At 41.6% G+C, this 24757-nt stretch overlaps 1 protein-coding gene across 1 annotated transcript in view; it reads left to right on the top strand.

Moving 5' to 3' along the window:
- Positions 1 to 2915: 2915 nt before the first annotated feature.
- TAFA2 (TAFA chemokine like family member 2) overlaps positions 2916 to 24757 on the top strand; it is a 260472-nt gene continuing 238630 nt past the window's right edge. The window contains exon 1 of the mRNA XM_058191120.1: positions 2916 to 4267. The gene's annotated coding sequence lies outside the window, so the exon portion shown is untranslated. The remainder of the gene's footprint in view (positions 4268 to 24757) is intronic.

Here is a 24757-nt window from a genome sequence, read left to right as displayed (position 1 = left end):
CGCCTCGTTTCGGGCTGTCAAAGATGCCCTTACGTCAGCGGCTGTCCTAGTGCAGTATGATCCCTGCCTGCCACTGTCATTAACGTGTGATGCCTCCCCCCTACAGTGTGGGCGCCGTTCTGAGCCACCTTCTTCCTGATGGCTCCGAAGCCCCTATCGCTTTCTATTCATGCACCTTATCCCCTCCCGAACGAAACTATAGCCAACTTGATCGGGAGGCCCTAGCCGCAGTAGCTGGAATCAAAAGATTCCATGACTACCTTTATGGTCGGTTTTTCTATCTTGTAACCGACCATAAACCATTGCTGGGGTTGCTGGCAGGCAACCGCCAAACCCCCCAAATTCTATCCCCACGCATGTCCCGCTGGGTGGAATTCCTTGCCGCCTATTCCTACCAACTGTTGTATAAGCCCGGGAAATCTATAGGGCACGCGGATGCGCTTAGCCGCTGGCCCTTACCTATAACGGAGGCTGACCCAGCCCCGATGTCCACTGTCCTTCTTGTTGAGGACTGGGACGTTCCTGTCTCTGCTGTCGATATCGAGAGTTTGTCTGCTAAGGACCCATTTCTGTCTAAAATCATTGATTGGGTGAAAAGGGGTTGGCCGCGGGAATCACTAGCTTCTGAATTCCTTCCATACTCCCGCCGGCAGCATGAACTATCTGTCCTTAAGGGGTGCCTGTTGTGGGGGAATAGGGTAGTAGTACCCCCCGACTTGCGTAAGCGCATCTTGAGTTGTTTGCATGACGCCCACCCAGGAATGGTAAGAATGAAAGCCTTAGGGCGCAGTTACGTTTGGTGGCCGGGGATGGATCAGGAGATCGAGGCCTGGGTGGCAAATTGCCCCCAGTGCCAAGCCTCTAGATCAGCGCCAGCCGCCGCCCCCGTCAGGAACTGGGAGAACCCCAGAAACCCTTGGGCGCGAATCCATGTGGATTTCGCTGGACCTTTTTTGGGCCAAACCTTCCTAATTCTAGTCGACGCCTACTCGAAGTGGGTTGACATTGCATTGACACCTTCCCCCACGGCTGGAGCCGTTGTCAGGGTCCTGGAAACCCTGTTTGCCACCCATGGACTTCCCGATGTCATTGTCACTGACAATGGGGCCCAATTTACATCGGCCTATTTTCAGCAGTTTATGGCACGGCTGGGCATCCGCCATGCCCCCACGGCTCCTTTCCACCCGGCGGGAAATGGCCGGGCGGAAAGGGCCGTTAGGGCAGCTAAAGAAGCATTAAGCCGCCTGGGCCCCTCTAACTGGCACCACAAGATCTGCCAATACTTATTGGCACAACATTCAACCCCATGCCCAGATACCAATCGCAGCCCGGCCGAGATGTTGATGGGTCAACGCTTACGAACCACTCTAGATCGTCTGCATCCGAGTTTCACTCCAGATATACCCAGATGCACAGACTCCAACTATAGGAATTTCAGGGTGGGGCACCTGGTCTACGCAGAGAATTTCGGGGCTGACACCCGGTGGCTCCCTGGCACTATCATTCAATTAACCGGACCCTATTCTTATAGGGTCCAACTGGGAGATGGACGCCAGTGGCGCCGACATATAAATCAGCTGCGCCGAAGAATCGCAGGGCCGGCCGATCCATGCCCTGAGCAAAGCATCGCTGCTCCAACACCCGACCATCTCTTCGGGGGTCCGGTGGCCCAGCCAGACACGCCACGTACTTCAACCCCCGAGGCGGTCTCGCCGGTTGCCTTACCTGCGGTTCCCGTTGCTGCAGCGTCGCCAGGGCCTTTTCCCGATCCAGATGTGCACTCTCCACCCTCGGAGCAGGATGGCAGTCCGGCTCCTCCCACTCCAGCGCCACCGACTCAAGAACTAAGACAATCGGGGCGGAGCCGACGGCGCCCGGCATATCTCGCAGATTATGCATGCGCCATCCGGAGGGTGAAGGGTGTTATGTCCTCGGGAATACGACCCAAGGAGAGAATGCCTGTTGCTAGCCGTCGCTGATTGGTTAAAGCACGGCTAGTGTAAAGAGTGGAAAAGGGGGTTGTTTGATTGGTTCCGCAGCTTGATAGCGAGCTATACTTAAGCAGCTGCCGAGCCAAGCGCGGCGTTCCTTTATTGCCTCCAGTGAGAAGTTGTTAAGAGTCGTTAATAAAGCAGTTTTTAAGCCAAGCCTCGGACCCTCGAATTGTTCGCAAACAGAACACCCCAAAGGGTGAAAGTGAATACCCAAAGATTCCTCCAAGCATCATGTAAAAAAAAAAAGGCTAAATAGTGGAACTGAACCAGAAATAAATCTGCATTGCAGATTTAGGTGAAGTCCTGATTTCCGACATTCAAAGCTACTTCTGAACTAGTGCAGAGTTCTTTGAAAGCATCCATTAATGTCTCTTTGGTGCCAGGGCACTACTTTTGATTTAAGAACTAACATTAGATTGATGTCTGTGTGTAGGCATATGCGTTATTAATGTATGGTAGTTTTTTCTTTTTCTTTTACTGTTTAATATTTCTTTATAAATGTTTAGAGGTCAGCAATTATTGAGCAGATTAAAATTGCACATGCACGCAAATAAATTAGGTATCCTCTTTTGACCCAACTTCCCCTGCCTTATACAGACTCAGCCGCTTCGTTGGGCAACGATCAGGCTCAATAGACCAGGCTAAGATGCTGCGAAACTGAACGGAGGATTTGCAAGAGCTCTTTCAGAGGGGATTCTGGGTTGTCACTTTGAAGCCCGGCTATTCTCGGCGCTCACCCGAGCGCTCCTGCACTGCACTTCGATATCGTCCTCAACGCAGGAGGGAGACAGAGGCCGTATTTTGTAAAACGTTTCGCCGCCGGCTTCTGAGCCGCGGCCGCCAGCAGAAGGCGCTCTCGCTTCAGTCGAGAAAGCAAGAAGGGCTACAACGAAAGAGTCCGCCTGAGCTTGACGAGCACTCTTTCTTTACTTACCACTCGGCCGGCAGCCCGCCTGAGGGCTCCGACTCTACTCCCGAAGGCTCACCGTTCGCCCGCCAAGAGGACAGGTCAAGCCTCCAAGAAGTGTCCAGCTCCTCAGAGGGAAGCATCGCAACCAGGCGCGCCGCGACTTTCTCGACCTGCCGACTACTACCGGACTACTCCCCGACGGCTGCCTCATTCCTCCTTCACTTTCTCTGCGCCCGAAGGAGAAGGGCGCGTCTGTTCAGGGGCGCTCATCGACTGGAACCGTTCCTGCCTAAGGGAGACGCGGGCGCTGGGTTTTCTTAGCCAACCCTTCCGACACGAGGGCGGAACCTGCTCGTGTGAGGAGTCCGGAGCGTGGAAACGCTCTCGGAAGCGCCGCGCAGAACCCGAGCCTGAAGCCGAGACCCGACGCCAGTCCCGACTCGGCGGGGCCGTTTGGGATTTGACATCTCGTTTAGCCAATAGGATCTGTTGGCTATGAGTCCAGAGCCTAACAAAGCATTCTAAGGGATCCGCGATCTTCTGACGGGGACCCGCTTTCCGTTTTCTCCCTCTGTTTCAGCTTCAGCTCAACTGATCATCCTCGCTCCCGCGTGGGAAGAAAAAAGGCGATCCTGTCAAACGTGGCTGTCTAGGAAGAGGGAGGCGAGAGGCCAGCTCTCCGGAGAAGTGCGGGCAGCCGGCCTCGGCTGAAAGCAGACTTTCCTTTTGCTGGGAAAAAGCAGTCAGCGGGTCGGAGGGAGAGGAGCCTACACAGTCTTCTCTGTGTTGAAAATTCGGCCGAGATGAAATAACGGAACGCGGGGATGCCTCTGTGCGCGCTTGGACCCACGCGCACCCACTGCTGCGGAGTTTCTCGCCTTCCCGCGGAGGATCGGAGCGTCGCCGCTCTGTGAGAGGGCGGGAAGCAGCCCAGGCTGCGGTTCTAACTTGTCTTTTCCTCTCCTGCCTGCTCTTTTCTGAATTTTGTATGGTTGCGGTTGGGAAATTGGGTGAGCACATCGGTTCCTGCTCCCGAACTACCTTCTCCACTTTGCCTCCTGATTTATTTCCGAGTAATAGAAGTCTGCTCGCCTCAGAAGACTGAGAAACAACGGCTGCAGTACTTTAATAATCATTTAATAACAAGTAACCCTCCTGCCATCTGAAGAAACCATCCTCCTCCTCCTCCTCCTCCAACTATCTTTCACCCTTGACACCCCCCTCGCCCCTCCTCCCCCCATGCCACTGGATGCTGAAGACAGATTGGGAATTTGTAAGCGATGCAAGTCCGATAAAGCTGGAGTCTGCAGCCGGGACACGGAGAAGGTTCGCTAGGTAGTTCCTTAAAGAAGCGGGTCTGCAGGTAAGTAAGAAAAAGGGTCGCAAGCGGCGACTTCCTCCGTCGATGCGCTGGTCTCGGGAGCAACCGCTCTCCCTGTTCAGAGGCACAAGTTAAGGTGGATAATTGTTTTTTAATATCCAGTCACTCTCTCTTTTCATAGGTTTTCTTTTTAAAACAAAACCTCCAAGTTGTGAAAAGGTAGGTGGGGCTGATTTTGTTAATGGTAAAGTGCTGCGGTTAAGCCATCCCTGGGGAATGCTTAAATTGGCGTAGTTATTCTGCAATCCTTGGTCTGGAATAGGGTGTGTATGGACGCTGCATAAGGACTGAGGGAAGGTGCACAAAGCTGTATCTTTCTGTTAGCCGCCCAGTAGATCCACTTTCTGAGCAATCGCTACCCTTAAACTGGAAAACACATTGAAAGGAGCCCTCTAGATTTCAACATTGTTGGCAAGCAGGACAAAGAATTTACAGAAACACAAGACTTTAGTGTTTGTTGGCAACAAAAATCAGTTAATACACTCTACCTTTATTAGTGTAGCACTGAAGGAGTTAAATATGTCAATGAGTGACAAGCCTTCTTGCTAGGCATTGTGCATTGGCATTCTTGTGTTAGCCATTGTTCTGGATTTGTTAGTGCATGGGGTGGATTTCTCTACAAGGCATGTTTAGTCTTGAAAGAGATCCACTTCTTCAGGAGTCAGTTGTGACACCTACTGTAACTGCTTCCCTACCACTACCCCATATTCAAGTGATTTCATTATGGTTTGGTGTATATGGAAATTGAAATATATTTGATAAAAGTGCAAGGAATTAGTAATTTGCTTTTGAATATTTTACTGTGTAAAATTGGGGTTAAATTGGTTTTGAAGATGAACTCTGTAATTTTATTCTTAGTTGCATTAGTGTCTGGAAGTAAGTATTGTTCTTTTAAAAAATAAAGTTTAATTTGTATTAATTAGCCCATTTGGACTTGATAATATGTGTGGACAATATATCTTTTTTTGAAAACCTGACCTTATCTATTTTTTATTATTTGAGCCTTCATTTTTCTTTCCCTACTTGCTATGTATGCAGGTGGACTGTTTGTGAGAAAGGTTAATTTCTTCAGTAACTCCTTTCATAATGAGCAAGAGTTTTGTTTGGATACCAGCTACTTTCTTTCTTTCTTTTTTTTAAGTTTTATTTTAACATTCATATCCAATAACATATTTAATGTACCATCATATACAATTAATCGGACCTGCCCGGTCACCACCCCCTTCCTTTAACTCTCTTCCCTTCTCTACCTTCTTCTACTTTCCACAACCATCCTCCCCCTCTCTTATCTACATCCTCTCCTCCTTCCTCCCTACTCCTTTCTTCTCCCTCTTCTATCCCTCTTCCTTCCTTTCCTCTTCTTCCTCTTCTCTTTCCTACCTCCTTCTCTCTTCTACTTCCTTCTTTCCCGTCATTCTGAAGTGGTAGCCAGGCAGCTCCGATCTTACATTAATTATACTTCTTCAATCATCTTTGTACATTAACCATCAATCCATTTTCTACCCTCATCCCCCCTCCCCCTCCCTTCCCCTTCCTCCCCCCACCCCCCAGGACTTCCCAGAACCGAATACAGGGTATAAAACTAACAACAAAAATTAAAATATAACACAAATCATAATCCATAGTCACTCCTTAAAACCTCAACTCCCCTACAACCAGCTACTTTCTTAGGTGGCTTAAATGAGAGGTTGAACTGTCCAGGAATTGTTTCAGGAATGTATCTGAGAAATAAAAACGTTTATGAAGTATAATGCTTACAACTCAAGTTCTTCTTGTGTAAATGTTGTCCAGATTGCGATATATTTTGCTCATTTTCATGTGTCAACTAAGTAACAGTAATAGTACTTAATAGTACTATTAAGTACTAATACTTAATAGTAATAGTGCAGTGTAGTGTAGTGTAGTGTACTGTACTATACTATACTATACTATACTATACTATACTATACTATACTATACTATACTATACTATACTATACTAGTACAGTATAGTATAGAGTGTAGTGGAGTATGGTACTATGGAATATGGTACCATTGTACAGTATAGTAAGGTATTGTGTAATATAGATTGTGATTTTATTTTTTTCTGGATTACCTTTCTGAATTCAATCAATAGTGAGGCTATTCCCTATGTTAACAAAAGCAAGAGTTGTGAAATACTTCCTTCCTTGTGTAGCTATGGATCTTAAGATTGTAATTAAAGGATCTTGCTGGTTTTCACACTTCAAAGATGTATAGTGATTTGTTTCCTTTTCAATTATGTTGTCTTTCTTTTTAATCAATTTGATAATTGATAGGTGCACTTGTATGTTCAGTGTTTATACTTATTTCTACTTATATTTTTCAAGAAATAAAGAGTCCACCAGTTGAAATATTTGTAATATTTTTGGTCTCCAGTCATTATTTTCACCCAAAAACCAGGAACAGTATTCTGTTTGCAGCGCAGAGTTCATTTAAATTATTTGATCTTTGAGTTTTATCATCTAGCTTCAGATACAAACATCTGAATGATACCTTCTTTGAAAATGATTTTCTTAGTCAAACTAATTAAAAAAAACAATTTTCCAATTTCATATTGTATTCAAAGCATTGACTTTGAATTAAGGCCTTTTAATCTTAACAAAGTATATTTGCTTGTACATATATATAAAATTGAGCTCCCAGAATTCTTTTCAAGCATCAGAACAAACTACTATGCAGGTTGCTGAATACCATGTCTTAGTAATTAAGAACAGTATTTAAACTTTTTTTTAAAAAGGTTATTAGTATTTCTAGTTGGTTCTTCACTAGTTTTATGTTCACAGTTATTTATCAAGTCATTTTACAACTGAGAATATAGGGAATTGAAGAACGTAAATATTTCAAAGTTCTTTGTTTCACAGTTTTCAAATCCCCTACTTTACAAAGCCTAATTTTGATACTTTTTTTGGAACGAAATGTAAATTCCCAAATTCTTCAGATTTCTTCATTAAGCGAGTTGTTTTTTAAAAGCACATTTGGAGACAGGAAGAAAAGGAAAAATGAATTTGAGTAAGTCATTAAGTTGCTTTCTCAGAGTTTAGACGAAATAAGGAAAGCAATATAGACATTCAAATTAGGCTTTATCTAGTTCTTTAAATTGCATCCAGAATAGCTTCTAGGGCTACTGAAGTGATAATTGTTGTCATGTGAATATGAACTATTTCTATAGCATTGGCAAGTTAAAGTTGTGGCTAATCAAATATATGTTAGATAGAACATGATTGTCAGATACAGAATTCTGCAGAGCTCTGAGCTACAATATTCAACTGGGTGTATGGCTCAGTGGATTTTTAAATTTCTTACATGGGCATATTTTTCAGGAATTTCTTCCAGGAAATTTTATTTATACACACACATATTGTACACACACACACACACACACACACACACACACACACTATGGAACAAATTTTTAAAAAAACATTGCAGATAGAATTCTACTTCTAGCATTTAGCATTTAATCCTTTCTATTTACTTTTCAATAACATTGGATTTTTCTGTCACATCGAGGTACACAAAATATGGCTTATAAGTGAGGTGCCATAACAGACCATATGAACATTCAATTGCATTTGAGAAGCATATTTAAATAGTCTGGTGTGAAACGTATTTAAGATGTTTAAAGGTATTTAAGATCTCTAAAGGAAAAGGTGCTCAAACTCTGAAATACCATAACTTTCTGATAAAAGTAATTGTGTAACCTCCTACAGATAAAGCAAATTAGTTCACTGGATTATTAGTGCTCAGAAGTTGAATTTAAACATGTAATATGTGACATTTTAGAAAGTTTCAATCCTTTTTTACATGACTTGTGATCCTCTGAAAATAAGGACAGCACCAGTTACTGGCATTTTGCTACTCGCAGAAGAGAAGTTACCAATGGAGCTGCAAATTGTATGCAGGAGAGATTCCACTGGCTCATGGACTGGCAAACAGAAATTTAACTTGGCTATGAGCTGGAGCCCTTGGACTGTGTGTAACTCTATAATAGTTAAAGCTGTGTAATTGGCATTAGATGAACATGTACTGAAGCCTTTTATCAAATCTATCCACAAATCTATTTACTTGAGTATTATCTGACCTGACCATCCATAGACTGATAGATGTAATGGAGGTACATCTGTTGTTGTTGTTTACTTACACTCTAAGACTAGAAGTATTATAACTATTAGTCTTATCTGGGCCTCTTATTAGAGGCCTCAATAACGCCCCCAAATTTTATGGGAGTGTTATAGCCTTTCCTTGTAAGTCTTTATATTTGTTACTCACCACTGGAAGGCACTATTTGACCAGCTTTGTCCTTGCAATGGAATTCCTCAGGCATAAGGATGCTATCTATGCCTGATGAATCCCAATACAAGATAACACTGCTTGCACAGTGACTCCTATGGTTTTAATTTTTTTATTTAGTGTATGGCACTCCTAGTGGTCAGTGGCAAGCATAGCATACAACATAATGGTTATAGATCTTCAAGACATAAAAAGAATTACGTGGGACCCCATGTCACTTTTTAAAGGATCAACTTTTATTTATTAAGGAGCACTTTAGAAAAAATCCATACCTCAAATCGCTGTAAAATGAAATGGACCAATACTTGAATATTCCCTGATCATATGTAGTTAAATAATAGGGATTTGTATAAATATTTAGTCATCTAAAGATCATTTTGTACCAACCATGTACCATTCAGTTTAGTTCAGGTAATAATCAAGATAAATAACCTTGAGTATCTCTTTATTCTAGAATACAGGAAGCTACAGAAATAACATCATTTCCCTTGGAAATGTATTTTAAATTTAAATTTGTATGAAATAAGCCCACTGTTATTTGTAGGAGCTTACTAAACTCGCTGAAATATTTCATTAATAAAAATAATTTTACACACACACACACACACACACACGCCCACACACGCCCACACATCCCTATTCAGAAGTAAACCCCATTGGATTGGATTATTTTAAGATTATTCTTTTTGATTATTTAAAACTTTATGAATAGAGAACAGCAATTAAGCTTTGTTTCAATTATTAAATATCAGAAACTAAAAATACATCTTTAGTAGAAAATAATAACAAAAAAATTTAAAAGGTAGTTTTTTTGTCTCTGGTATAAGCCAAGCTTCAATTGAAATTGAAAAAATAGAATATGATGTGACTATATAAAAAAACCCATATAATTTACAATTCTGTTAGGAAGGTTTACTTTTATCTCCTTTTAAATATATTACTTTTAAATATAAAGCTGTATTGTGACTTTGGAGGACTGTATAATTTTGTTGAAACTGTTATTGTTTTAAATATAACTTCTTATTAAACTATCTGGTTTCTTAAAAATTGAGTAGCTAATGAATATAATAAAAATGCTCTATAAAATATTTAGATACTGCTATTACTTATTAGCTTTCAAACTTACTAACTTAATGGGACTGAATTTTCTGTAAACATTCCTAGGACTGCATTTTCAGTATTAAACCTATATTTCATGTCTATTGTAATGTAAATGCAATATATATGGAAACTTAATGGGTACTATGTCTTTCCTGAAAAGATTGGTGTTCATAATTATAAATTAATAGTATACTAGTAATGCAGTCCTGTGTATATAGAAGCAATAATAAGCACACTGAGTTCACTAAGGCAGATGGAATTATAACTGTAGTCAAATAATGCAAATATATAGCTTCGTATTAAAGGCTGTGATTAAAATATGAGCTTTTAAATGCACAAATCATTTTTCTTTTTCTTGGACTGGAAATTACTGAAATCTATATTTTTACAGTTAGACTTATATAAACATTTTTTCATGAAATTACCTGTATAAGCATCTGAAAGTCTGGGGATGCGAGTGGAACGGCAGCTCAGCTTACTTGAGCCTGATGGTATCTTGAGACATGTTGCCTCAGAATTCTAAGAGTTTTAGTCTACCTGTCTGGCAGGTGTTGTTGAATAAAGCTTTTGTCAATTCTGTCTAGTATTTTGAAAGTTAATCCACAGACTTTTCCCTTCTCACTACAGAGGAACCTAATAGCAATGTTCATGTTTTAATTTTATATTTACCGGTTTTCCAATCTATAATTCCTGATAAACCCTCTATTATCTCAGGTACTTATCTAGGAATGTAGTGTAAAACTTGTCAACTCCATAATAATACAATTCAAATAGGTTTTGGTTTTTTTCATATTTGAAACTATAATTTATAGGAAGAAAGATTTACAGTGGTATTTACGAGGAAGATATTCTAAATGGACACAAATAGCAAGAATAAATTCATTCCAAAATTCTTTGGAATGATTTTAGGGATTTATGGAGAAAATAATGTAGCCTATGTAGAATTCTGTGTATTATACAACATATACTTCAACTTGAAAGTATGTAGCTATATTCATAGTTGGAAAGCTGTTAAGATTTACTTTTCAAAATTATGTCAAAGTATAAAGTATAAAGCACATGGATACTTGAATAGTGGAATAAGGAAAACTTGCTGTCTAACTTTCTCCTGCTTTGTTTTTACTGTATTTATAGGATAATGTATGCATTTGATACCTATGACCTCTTATTGTTGACCCTTAAAAAAGCATCTGTTACTGTTACTAGTTATATAATGTTTCGTCAAATGTTTCTTTTGATAATGTCAAGGAAAGTAAACTATGCTATTAAGAACCTGTTTTGAAAACTGAATCATTCCGAACACTCTGGAAAGGATGTGCTCATATTGTATCTTCCAATCTTTTCCTATTTCCAATTTTGAGTAGAAAAGTTTTCCAATATTAATGCACTAAATCTACTTTAGTCTCTAAGAACCGTTTCGCTTTAGAACAATGATTGTGCTAGTCAATAGCAGTGCTATTGGACAAATGCTCCAGAGATGTCAACTCTTCCCCCCCCCCCATTTGAAGTACATGACAACAATAGCAATAAAAAACAGCACTGATTACATTGCAGTATACCATACGGGCCACATGCATAAAATGGAACAGCGCATTGCACAGGAGTTATTTATTTATTTATTATGTTATTTGTGTAGTGATTGGTCTGTATGAGCTCCAGTGGTTTACAACAATAAAACAATATTAACAAGAAACAATGCAACACATTAAAGTAATACAGAGATGCTATTTATTATCCTCCAAGTGCTTTCTGGAAAAACTCTCTTTTTACTAGCTTCTGGGCAGTCATTACTATGTTTGTTAACCTCATGAAGGGAATAAAGGAAAAACTTTGGTACTTTTTTCAGCTGTCAGCCACATTCCTTCTAGGTGCCCGAGGCATGATGTCTTCTGAGCAGACGTTGTGTTGGCCTGTGGGCTGGGAGTGGGGGGGCAGACATTTTTCAAAAAGTACATAATACATTTTAAATGTATAAACATCCCAAATTATTAACAAAATTGATAAATAACAGATTTTTATTCTACTGGAAGTATAATTTCACATAATATATGTATATGAAAACATTGTTAAAATAGAAAACCTGAATATAATTCATATTTAAACAATTTTAAATCCCTGATTTACTATTTTTAATGTTAGCATGAGCTAACTGTTAGACTGATTCCTCTCAGGTTGTTCTTGTCACTTTTCTTGAAAGAATAAAACAGAGTCCTATTTTTTTCTCTTTCCTTTCCTGCCGCCAATCAATCACTCCTTTAACCTGAAGCCCAATAGCAGATCTATGTTTTTGGGTCTAGTTTCTGGGTAGTTTCTTGTTCTGCTTCTTCTTGGGTCTATGACAACTTGCCAGGGCCAACTTGTTCTGGTCAACTTGCCACAACTAATTCACCATGGCCAACTCACGGTGGGATTACTCACTACTGGATAAGAGTTACACTAATATTGAAGAAATAGTGGAATAGAATCATTAAAGAAAGCATGCAAAAGGAGGGACAGAATGAAATGTGAATGACAAAAATTAATTTAAAAAAATTATTTTAAATAATTAAATGGAATTGTTGAATTGTCCTGCAGCAAGTTGTTCCATGGTGAGTGGGCCATGGTAATTTGTCGTGTGGTGAATTGGCCGTGGTGAGCTGACTATGGCGAATTGGCTACAGCAAGTTGTCCCATTCTGCCTCTTCTCTCCCCCTCCCTCCCTTCCTTCCCTTGCTTATCCCTTTGCAAAAAAAAAATCATATTTGACTGAGTGCTGGTGACAGCATCTCATGCATAGCAATGTGACACAGTCACATAGACTCACAGCTTGGAGGGGACATTGGCTGTTAATAATGAGGGACCATTTACAGATTATGTCAGGGAGCACAAAGTGACTGTTTTCAGGCAGAGAAAGTAATTTTGAAGATACATATGATGCAAGTCATCTAGGGCTTTATTGAATACAACTCATTTGTATTGTTCTCATAATCCTAAGGGTAGTCAATATAAGCCCCTCAGCAGAAGTATTACATGTTTATGGTGGTAGTTTACTTATATAAAATTTTACTGACATGATTAATTATTTCGAAGATTCTTGATTTATATATTAATAATATAATGTCTATGAAGATTCTCAGTCATCCAGGTCATGGTTGTCCCCAAAGTGCTTTTTCCAAAGCAACTGGACTTTGTTTTTCCTTGAAGATCTTTTGCTTCTCATCCAAGAAGCTAGTTAGTCCAGTTGTCTTTATTAATAGCAGCTTTTGAAAAGGCTTACAAACATTTTAAATCTAATAACCAATATTAACCAGTGATTGCTAAAAAGTAACCCTACTTTTGGTAGACTGAATTTTAAATCTAAATAAATTCAATTAGTCCTAATTTATCATATGATTCCAAAGGTTGATCAAAATAGGCTCTATTTAAATGGGTATGGGAAATTAGTTCCATAAATAAGTCACCAATCCAGAAGAGACTGACACTTTTATTTTGGATGGTGATTACACCCAGAGCAGGTTTTCCACTACAGCTCTTAACAACCTTGCGTTTTTATTTAGTACATCTTGCTGTACTGCTATAAATTATAAATAATCCTTTCCAATTTACTATGTTTACTTATAAGAACAGTAAATATTTGTTTAAGGAAAAATTGCTAATTATGAGTGTAACTAATTTATTCAGAAAATATACATAAATGATTCAATCACTAGGCCCATGATGGCGAACCTATGGCATGAGTGCCAGAAGTGGCACTCAGAGTCCTCTCTGCTGGCATGCGCACCATCGTCCCAGGTCAGGTCTCCATGGCGTTTCTTTCATGAGCTTCTGTTTCCCTTTTTTTTTTAAAGTTTTTTATTTTATAAACAAACATACATTTAAAACATCAGTAATTCCTTCTGTGTGATGTCTCAGTGTTTTCTTCCTGCCTCCATCATTTTATTGTTTCTTCTTTCTTCACTTCAATTTAAACTATTACCATTTTTCCACAAATACATTATTATTATTTTCTTACATAATTATCCATTGCTTATCTGTACCTTTCTTTTAACCAATGGTAAAATTTATCCCATATCTTAAAATATTCTGAATCCTCTCTTTCTGTAATAATCAAAGTTAATCTGTTCATTTCTGCACAATCTAAAATTTATCTAATAATTTCTCCTTCCAGGGGTGTTTTCTCTGCTTTCCAATTTTGTGCAAAAACAATTCTTGCTGCTGTAATTACATGTATAATCAAATAAATATTTTCTTTACTAATTTTCTCTGGTAGGATCCCCAATAAAAACAACTCCGGTTTTAAATCGATATGTTGTTGGGAAATTTCTTCTAACCAACGCTTTATTTTCTCCCAATAGTTTTTGGCTTCCATACGTGTCCACCACATATGATAATAAGATCCTGGTAACTGATGACATTTCCAACATTTAGCTGATTTATCTTTAAACATTTTTGCCAATTTCTCAGGTGGCATATACCATCTGTTAGATTCGGGCAATAACGAGGCAGGAGACCAGGATAGTGACAACAGCTCTTTACTATATGGTGAACCCAGCAGCGAGTGCCCGGGAAAACCTCTCCTTATATACAGTTTAGCCGGTGGCTTCAAACAATCAGCAACGTGCTTTTTTTCCCGCCAAAACTTTTAAAGATACATTACACTCCTTCCCTCCCAGAAAACACTTTACCACTATTTACATAATATTTACATCTTATTTTTCGACGTAATCACGCAAGTAGACTGGGCGTCTCCTGACCCTTTCAGACCTGCGCAATTCATTCTCTGGGAGTGAGTCGAGCTGGCCGGAGGGACTGTTTGTTCCTCTCAGCTCCTCCTCTAGGCCATCCGGCCCTGGATTATTTGCAGAGTCTTCCCTGCTGTCTTCAGGATGAACCAGTTGGCGTCGCTGGACCTCCCGGCATTCAGATAAGTCCCGCGTTAGCCCCGGGTTTGAGTCAGCTGTGGATTCCAACATTGAATAGTCAGGGCATGTTTCGTCTGATTCTGTGTTACCTGTTATGCGTTTTCTTATCTGGTCTATGTGGCGCTTCCATACCCGGCCATCCCCCAACTCTATTAGATATGACTTTGGTCCTGTTATTTCTAGGATTGTTCCTGCTATCCAGGTCGGGCCCTCGCTGTAGTTGTGTGCCCACACTAGGTCGCCTGTTGCCATCTCTCTTGTTTTACCGTGTCCCCCTTTGTAACCGTCTGGTGTGTAGTTTGGGTTTAAACGGTCTAGTGGGCACCTAAGCTTCCGACCCATTAATAGTTCGGCCGGGCTGCGGCCAGTTGTGACACAGGGGGTTCTGTGTTGGACTGCTAGGAATGTATCGATTTTTGTTTGCCAATCGCCTGGCTTGATTCTGGACAATGCTTCCTTTGCGCTCCGAACGAAACGTTCTGCAAGGCCGTTCGTCGCAGGGTGGAAAGGCGCCGAGAGGACATGCCGGATGCCCTCCTCTGCCAAGTACCCCTCAAACTGGGTTGCCGTGAATTGCGGGCCGTTATCGGAGACTAAAGTGTCGGGCAACCCATGGGTTACAAATAGGTGCCGTAGGACTGAGATCACGGCCTCGGCTGTCATGGATCTCATGAGAATGATTTCCAGCCATTTGGAGTAGGCATCGACTACTACCAGAAAGGTTTGGCCGTGGAAGGGGCCGGCAAAATCGATATGGATCCTAGACCAGGGGCCCTGGGGTCTCTCCCATTCCCGAACCGGGGCCGTTGGGGGTAGCGGTCTGGACTCCTGGCAGGCCTGGCATTTCCCTACCCTTTCAGCAATTTCTGAGTCCATTAAGGGCCACCACACATAGCTTCTTGCTAGACCCTTCATTCGCACGATCCCTGGGTGACCTTCGTGAAGGAGATCCAATACCTTTTTCCTCAATTTCTCCGGGATCACCACTCGATCCCCCCATAGCAGGCACCCCCCTTGGGCCGAAAGTTCCCCACGTTTTTTTACAAACTCTTTAAAACGCTCACCCGGCGCAGCGGGCCAACCTCTTTGTACCCAACCAATTACAGTTCTTATTGTAATGTCCTTATACGAAGCCCGAGCCACCTCTTTGGATGTGACTGGGCCAGAGTCCAAAGAGTCAATTAGCAGAACTGGTATCCCCGGAGTGGGGTCTTCGATAGTCTCTGGTAACGGGCATCTGCTCAGGGCGTCTGCATGCCCTAATTCCTTTCCTGGCCGGTGTAGTAATTTGTAAGAATACGCTGCCAGGAAGATAGTCCATCGGGTCAGTCTTGGCGAAAGTGCCACGGGCGTTGGCGGTCGCCTGCCAGCAGACCTAGCAAAGGTCTATGGTCCGTGATGATTTCAAAATCACGACCAAATACATACTCATGGAATTTCTTTACTCCTGAGACTATAGCCAAGGCTTCCTTATCAAGCTGGCTATAATTCCTTTCAGTTGATGACATGGTTCGGGAGTAGTATGCAATAGGGGCTTCTGTGCCATTTGGTAACCTGTGGCTGAGCCCCCACCCCATAGGGAGATGCATCACAGCTTAACACTAATGGCAGCGTGCCATTGTATTGGATAAGGAGGCTATCACTCGTTAGGAGATTCTTTACCCCTTCGAATGCCCTAGCTTCCGCCTTTCCCCAAGACCATGCAGCCGTCTTTGCTAGTAATTTATGCAGCGGCTCGGCTACTGTTGCCTTATTCCTTAAGAATACCGCGTAGAAGTTGACCAGACCTAAGAATGCCTGTAACTCCGTTTTGGTCTTTGGAACCGGGGCCTTCCTGATGGCCCGTACCTTGCTCTCAGTGGGGTGAATCCCTTCCCTGTCTATCCTGTAGCCCAGGAATTCCACAGACTCAACCCCGATCTGGCATTTGTTTAGTTTAACCGTGAGACCGGCAGACCGGAAAATGCCCAAAACTTTTCGCAGCCTTGCCCCTAATTCTTCTAGATTCTCAGCGGATACCAGTACATCGTCAAAGTATGGTACCACCCCTGGTAGGCCCTGCAATAGCCGCTCCATCAGGTTCTGAAATAACCCTGGAGCCACACTAACCCCAAACTGTAACCGGGTACACTTAAAAGCCCCTCTGTGTGTCACAATTGTCTGCGCTTCGGCTGTGCTGCTATCTACGGGCAGCTGTTGATAGGCTTGGGCCAAGTCTAGCTTGGCAAAAACTTGCCCTTGCCCTATTGAGTGCAGTAAGTGCTGTACCACCGGAACGGGGTAAGCACTCTTTTGCAACGCTTTGTTAAGCGTTGCCTTGTAGTCAGCGCAAATCCGGACCGACCCGTCCGGTTTGACTGGGGTGACTATAGGGGTCTCCCACTTAGCATGGTCAACTGGCACTAGAATTCCCTGGTTTACTAGCTTGTCCAGTTCCCGGTCAATCCTGGGCTTTAGGGCGAATGGGACCCTTCTAGCCTTTAGACGGATAGGGGCAACTTGGGGGTCTAGGTTAAACGAAATAGGGGTCCCCGTGTACTTGCCCAGGCAGTCTCTGAAAACGTCCCCAAATTCTTTCACGAGTGCGTCTTTGAGGTCGACTTCGTTTCTGAAGATTCCAGTCACTCCCATGCCCAATGCTCAGAACCAGTCCAGTCCCAACAAGCTTGGCAGGGTCCCATCGACGATGGTGATGGGCAGAGTTTTCTTGTATTGTCCATACTCGACGTGGACGGACGTTACCCCTCGGACGGGGATGCGATTCCCCTGGTAGTCTTGTACCTTTAATTTCTGTGGTTTCAGTTTGCGCTTTGCGATGGCGGGTAAGGCTCTCACGAGAGTGTCCCAGGACATGATCGTGATCGATGAGCCGGTATCCACCTCCAATCGGCACGGCACCCCCTCAATCTTTGCCTTTGTAAAGATTTTTTTCTCTAGGCGAGTTGATGCGTGACCCACTCTCACGACAGTCTGATTCAACTTCGCGCCTTTTTTAAACTGACCACTCGCAGGCCGCTTCGCCGTTCCCGCGCTCTGATTGGCCGGTTTGAATTTTTGGCGGGAAGGTTGGGGAGCTCGACAGACCTGTGCTAGGTGCCCCTTCCTTTCGCATCGCCGACAAGTTGCATCTTTAAATCTGCATTGTTGTCGTTGGTGTTGCCCTCCGCAACTCGCGCAATCGCCCCGGTCGTCTTTCTCTGGCCTCCCGGTGTGGAAGACTCCTTCCTCCTCCTCACCGTCCGATTCGGCCTGGACCTCTTCATTGTGGACCGGGGTTGATTTCGCACCAGCCGTTGGTGCGACCTGCTTTTGTAGGGTTTCCGCCGCTTGGGTAGACATCTCGTGAGCCCTGGCTTCGTCCAAGGCGTTTGCCAGCGTTAGGTTGCTTTTAGACAGCAGCCGCCTCCGCAAACGGATGTCCCTGACCCCGCGGATGAGTTGCTCCAGCAATGCCTCGTCCAAGTCTCGGTACTCGCAATGTTTTGAGGCTTTCCTCAGGGCGGCCATGTATGCGCTGATGGACTCGCCTTCTTGCTGTCTGCGCTCCCCGAATTCGAACCGTTGCACATACTTGGATGGCATTGGTGCAAAATGGGCTTTTAGTAAAGTCTGCAGAGTTTGCCACGGTACCGACTGTACCGGCGTTGGCTCAGCCAGGGATTCTGCGGTGTCGAAAACTTCTGGACCGCAGTGGCTCAGGAAATAGGCTCGTTTCCTGTTGTCTGAAACTCCTTGAAGTTCGTTCGCCTCGAGGAAACACTCGAAGCGAGCCATGTATGACCCCCATTTTTCCTTAGCTGGGTCGAATGGCGCTGGCGGTGTGTAGCCGGACATCGCTGCTTTCCGCCCTTGTTTTGCTGGGTTCGCGTCTTCCTGGTGAGTTCAGCTCTTTTCCTGGCGCTCTTAGCCTCGAGATCCCACCTTCGTCGCCAGTGTTAGATTCGGGCAATAACGAGGCAGGAGACCAGGATAGTGACAACAGCTCTTTACTATATGGTGAACCCAGCAACCAGTGCCCGGGAAAACCTCTCCTTATATACAGTTTAGCCGGTGGCTTCAACCAATCAGCAACGTGCTTTTTTTCCCGCCAAAACTTTTAAAGATACATTACACCATCTATAAAACATTTTATATTGGTTTTCTTTATATGCAGTGGACATTATTAATTTATAATTCCTCTCCCAAAGGTGTTGCCATTTATCTAGGTCTATTGAATATCCAAAAGTTTTAGGCCAGGCTATCATAGTTTCCTTTACTTGTTCCTCTTCTAACTCAATCCCCAACAAAAAGTTATAAATTTTTTGATTAATTTGTCCTCCGTTCCTGTAAGGATCCTATCCAGCTCAGTCTTTTCTAAATGTTTTCCCTGCAAACAATGAAACAGAAGCTCACAAAAGAAAAAGATCTTATCTCTTGCCACACTGCTGGTGTTGGAATGGCTTACCTCCCGCTGGCCAGCTAATCTTTGGGTCTCTGCTGCGCATGCGCATGCATGTCATCAGTGCATGTCAGTGTGTGCACATTTGTGAACTCATGCACACCTTTCAGATTGGGCATGCACGCACGCGCAGTTTGGTCACCCGATGCCTGAAAGGTTCGCCATCACTGCACTAGGCTATCACAGAAATTGGTTTCATTTGCATAGTACTTTTATTGAGGGTTTATATATGAAAATATATATGAAATATATATTTTATATCATTCAGAAAATAAGATCCTTTTAGAATGCATTTAATTATGGACATTTTTGTATTACATAGATAATATTTCTTTGGTTACATTCATACAGTATGTTTTTTTTTTAAAGAAAAGAACATTTTTCTATGTATAGAACGTGGTGTGTTCTAATTCAGCCTTTCCCCAATATAATTATAAAATGTATTATTTAGTGTAAGATGTGAAAAGTTGCATGGCATGATATCGGATCTCTTCTTTTTTTATTAAAGTTATATGCAAAAATTTGCACTTTTATCACTAAGTTCAGCCTCTAAAGTTTCATGCTAGGAATTTGTTTGTGAGATTTATAGAACAGAAAAAGAAATAAATGAGGTTTTATATACCCAGCAGACTATTACAAGACAAAATGTTGTTTGTCTAGGTATAATTTGTGAAGTATGATTCAATGGGCTTTTCCCCATCCGCAGAGATTATCCATGCAGAAATACCCTCCACTAGTTTGTGACATAAGTTAACGTAATATAATGTTATAATTAATGGGAGTAAACTATATTATATTGTGGTAATGAAACAAGACTGAAGGAACCTTAAAAACATCCTTTCAAATTAGCAGATTGAACTAATGTCTTCTCTCCCTACCATACCTCCCCCACCCCATAAATTTGGAAGGAGTCCAGAATAGACTATAATGAAGAGGAAAAGTTTTGAGAACAGTATTCACAGAAGATGTCAAATCAATTTGTCAGGTTGGTAAAGAATGTTTAGGAGAGGAACTGAAACTAAATAGTATCACAGCATTTTTGTGTAATTCAATTGTGTAGCTGTTTTGGGAACATTGTGTCTTTCTGGGTGTCCCATCTAGGAAAAGGACATTTTAGAACTAGAAAAGGACAGTGAAAAACACTCTTAGCTTGGAGCTCATTTCCTTTAAAAGAAGGTGGTTTGTTTAGAGGGTTTTATATGTGGAAGTTGGACTTTTGGCTTCTTATCTTACTTGTGACCTTCCAAAGGGCATTTGTTGGCTATTATGGGAATCCATATGCTAAGAAGATAGGTCTTTAGTATGGTCTGGCAAAGCTGTTATATTTCTTCATTGTTATGTGAATTGGTTGCAGACAAAAGTGCTGTGTTGTGACAGCTCTGTTGTTGGCAATTGATAATAGTTATTTCATACATCTAAGTTATTTATTAATATTGTCTTGCCCAGCGATGAAGGAATAAATATATACTTAATCATACTGATAATGACTGAGTTTGCACATGAATGTAGATAAATGTACAAACGTGTTTGGAAACTGAGTGACTAGGAAGTGTTTCTATCAGTCCTAGATAGAACAGATATTCTTCTTCTCCCTCTTACCCCCTGCTGTACCATCTAGATACATCAGTCTTCAATTGCCAGAATGATCAGAAGCATCCACTTTGCTGACAGACTTGTGGCAGCCAAACACATCAGGCTTAGAGAAATTGGATTAGAAAATGATGTAAGATTGATATAACGCAATGTATTAATCTGCTAAGAGTGTCATAATGGAGAGTTTTGCTGTAATAATTTGAAAAACACTTACTTAGTTTCTTATGACATATGTCTTTAATTTGAAGCAAGACGCATCACTGTTCTGACAGCAACTTGCTTTCTCTATAATCTTTTAAAACTGACAAATAATTTGTCCTTCAAATAGCATCACAACCCACTCACTGTATATGTTGATGTATTTTTTAGTCTCTGCTGTTTGTATAGTTTTTCATCTCTATATATTTAACTAATTGTCTTCAATGTCCCTGCAATGTTGATGAATGTCAAATAAAAGCACACTGAGAAGAGCATAAGAAAAAAGAAGGGCAATTATAACTCACTTTTATGCATTACTTTTAGGAATCTAATCTAATTGAAGTTAAAACCCACCCATATCAGTGTGGGAAAATTAAGCATGAATAAATCCAGAAACTTATTTTAGCTGCTGAGTTGATCTCCCTCACAAGGGAGAATGAGACAATAGATCTGGGAATAACCCACTGTTGCAGGATACAACTAATGACCTTTCCCTGCTATTAAGGCTGTGCAATTCATTCATTTTAAAATGGCATGAAATAAACTATTCCCAATGCCAATCCTGATTTTGCATTTGTTGTGAATCACTGTTGAATTAGTGTGCCGCTTGTAATCAGCTGGTTTTCCTCCTCAGAGTTTGCTGCCCATTAGTTTCATCACATAACCTACTAGTGAGAAAAACACCTGGGCTTTATGTCAGGTCTTGGTGAGTCTCCCTTGACTAAATAATCATATGTGGTGATCTCAGAAGTAACCTTGGGAATGGGGAGATATATGCTGTAGTTGTATCACTGTCCAGTTCTGGTTCAGTGGAACTGGAGATTGAAATTGACTACAGGTAGTCCTTGACCTATCACAGTTCATTTACTGACCATTCAAAGTTACAACGACACTGAAAAAAGTGACTTAAGAACATTCTTCATACTTATCACCGTTGCTGCATCCCCATGGATTTACATTCAGATGCTTGACAACTGGTTCATATTTATGAGAGTCGCAGTACCTCAGGGTCATGTCATCCCCTTTTGTGACCTTCTGACAAGAAAAGCCAGATTCACTTAATAACCATGTTATTAACTTAACAACTGAAGTGATTCACTTAACAAATGTGGCAAGAAAAGTCGTAAACAGGGGCAAAATTCACTTAATAAATTTCTCACTTAGCAACTTCCAATTGGACTCAATTGTAGTCATAAATCAAGGATTACCTATATTTGCTGGAGAATCATTCTCTTATTTAGTGTGTGTGTGTGTGTGTGTGTCTCTCTGTGTGTGTGTGTGGGATTCAAACTGACAAATAAAGTGGCAGCTGGTCAACAAATGCCCTGTTCTGCACATTTTATGATTCTCTGGAGACTACAATAAAAGAAGGTCTGCTGCATCTGAAGATAAAAATACATTTCAGACTGTTGTTAAAACACAATAAAAGAGTGAAAAGATACTTACCATCCTCTTCAAATAAAATATTGGAACTTTGCTTTCAAGTCCTTTATCTTGCTGGGGGAGAAAGTTATAAAAAATGGACAGTGGTGAGGAAAGGAAGTGAGCTGTATAAAAAAGACTTCAGGAAACAAAGTACTGCCTTTTCACATTTCTCCCCATGACCACAACTGGGTTTGGTGGGTTTGGTTGTGGGGGACCTACTGGCCCTAAATCAGTCAAGGAGCTTCCATAGGTAAATAAGGGCTTGAATCTAGGTTGTCTCAGTAGCGGTCAATACCTTGACTATTACCTCAGGCTAGCATCGTTAGGACATGCTTGCCCATGGTTAAAAGAAAATGAAGTCAATGTGTGCTAACGCTAAACTATGCTACTGGTGTCAGGTAGGACAGCAGAGGAGATTCTCTTTTCTCTACAGTTGAAATTTTACTGTCCATCTGGCTTTATTACTTAGAATGGAGAGAAATAACATTTTGCCCTTCGTGTAAAACAGTATTAGGTTTTGGACTGTAGGTAATCTTTGACTTACAGCCATTTATTTAATGACTATTCAAAGTTACAATAACACTGTGACTTACAATCATTGTACCATCTCCACAGTCACAGGATCAGAATTCTGGCATTCGGCAACTAGTATATATTTATGACAGTTGCACCATCCCAGGGTCACAAGGTCTCTATTTGTGACCTTCCCAGCTGACTCCCAACAAACAAAGTCAATGGGGGAAGCCAGATTTGCTTAATGACCGCATGATTCCATTAACAACTGCAATGATTTGCTTAACAATCATGGCAAAAAAGATAGTAAAATTGGGCGTGACTCACTTAAAAACTGCTCTATTTAGCAAAAAATTTTTTGCTCCTGATTGTGGTCCTGAGTTGAGGACTACCTGTAATTTTACTATTTTTTTTTTCTGTGGCTTGGTATTTTATAGGACACCTTTATTATATTTTATTTATTTATTCCATAAAAAAAGTTTTATTTTTACAATCATGTCAAACAACTCATTCAATGTACAGTTTTATACAATTAGTCGGGCCTGCCCAGTCACCACCCCACTTTTTAACACTCTTCCCTCTTCTACCTTCTTTTACTTTCCAGACCTTCCTCTCCTTCTCTTATCTACATCCTCTCCTCCCTCCACCATACACCTTCCTTCTCCCTCTTCTACCTTCTTTTACTTTCCAGACCTTCCTCTCCTTCTCTTATCTACATCCTCTCCCTGGAGGCTTTTGGTCCTTGGCTGCATTCACTGGTCTGGCTCAAGGTCAGTGACCACCCCATTGTGGTTATCAGGGATGTTAAGCTCGTTCTTGTATAGGTCTTCTGTGTAATTTTGCCACCTCTTCTTAATCTCTTCTGCCTCTGTAAGGTCCCTGCCACTTTGGTCTTTTATCATGCCCATCTTTGCATGAAATGTTCCCTTCATATCTCCAATTTTCTTGAAGAGATCTCTGGTCCTCCCTATTCTATTGTTTTCTTCTATTTCTTTGCACTGTTCGTTTAAGAATGTATTTTTATCTCTTCTAGCTATTCTCTGGAATTCTCCATTCAACCTGGTATATCTTTCTCTTTCTCCCTTGCCTTTCGCTTCCCTTCTTTCCTCAGCTATTTGCAAAGCTTCCTCAGACAGCCGTTTTGCTTTCTTGCCTTTCTTTGGAATTGGAATGTAAACTGACCTTTTCCAATCCTGTGGCCACTGCTGAATTTTCCAAATTTGCTGATAAATTGAGTGTAGCACTTTTACTGCATCGTCTTTTAAGATTTTGAATAGCTCAGCTGGAATACTGTCTCCTCCACTAGCTTTGTTGTTGCTCAGATTTCCTAAGGCCCATTTGACTTCACATTCTAGGATGTCTGGCTCAAGGTCAGTGACCACCCCATTGTGGTTATCAGGGATGTTAAGCTCGTTCTTGTATAGGTCTTCTGTGTAATTTTGCCACCTCTTCTTAATCTCTTCTGCCTCTGTAAGGTCCCTGCCACTTTGGTCTTTTATCATGCCCATCTTTGCATGAAATGTTCCCTTCATATCTCCAATTTTCTTGAAGAGATCTCTGGTCCTCCCTATTCTATTGTTTTCTTCTATTTCTTTGCACTGTTCGTTTAAGAATGTATTTTTATCTCTTCTAGCTATTCTCTGGAATTCTCCATTCAACCTGGTATATCTTTCTCTTTCTCCCTTGCCTTTCGCTTCCCTTCTTTCCTCAGCTATTTGCAAAGCTTCCTCAGACAGCCGTTTTGCTTTCTTGCCTTTCTTTGGAATTGGAATGTAAACTGACCTTTTCCAATCCTGTGGCCACTGCTGAATTTTCCAAATTTGCTGATAAATTGAGTGTAGCACTTTTACTGCATCGTCTTTTAAGATTTTGAATAGCTCAGCTGGAATACTGTCTCCTCCACTAGCTTTGTTGTTGCTCAGATTTCCTAAGGCCCATTTGACTTCACATTCTAGGATGTCTGGCTCAAGGTCAGTGACCACCCCATTGTGG

This window comes from Ahaetulla prasina, chromosome 7, assembly GCF_028640845.1.
Source record: "Ahaetulla prasina isolate Xishuangbanna chromosome 7, ASM2864084v1, whole genome shotgun sequence".
Lineage (NCBI taxonomy): Eukaryota > Metazoa > Chordata > Lepidosauria > Squamata > Colubridae > Ahaetulla > Ahaetulla prasina.
This window is presented reverse-complemented; position numbering and strand designations above follow the sequence as displayed.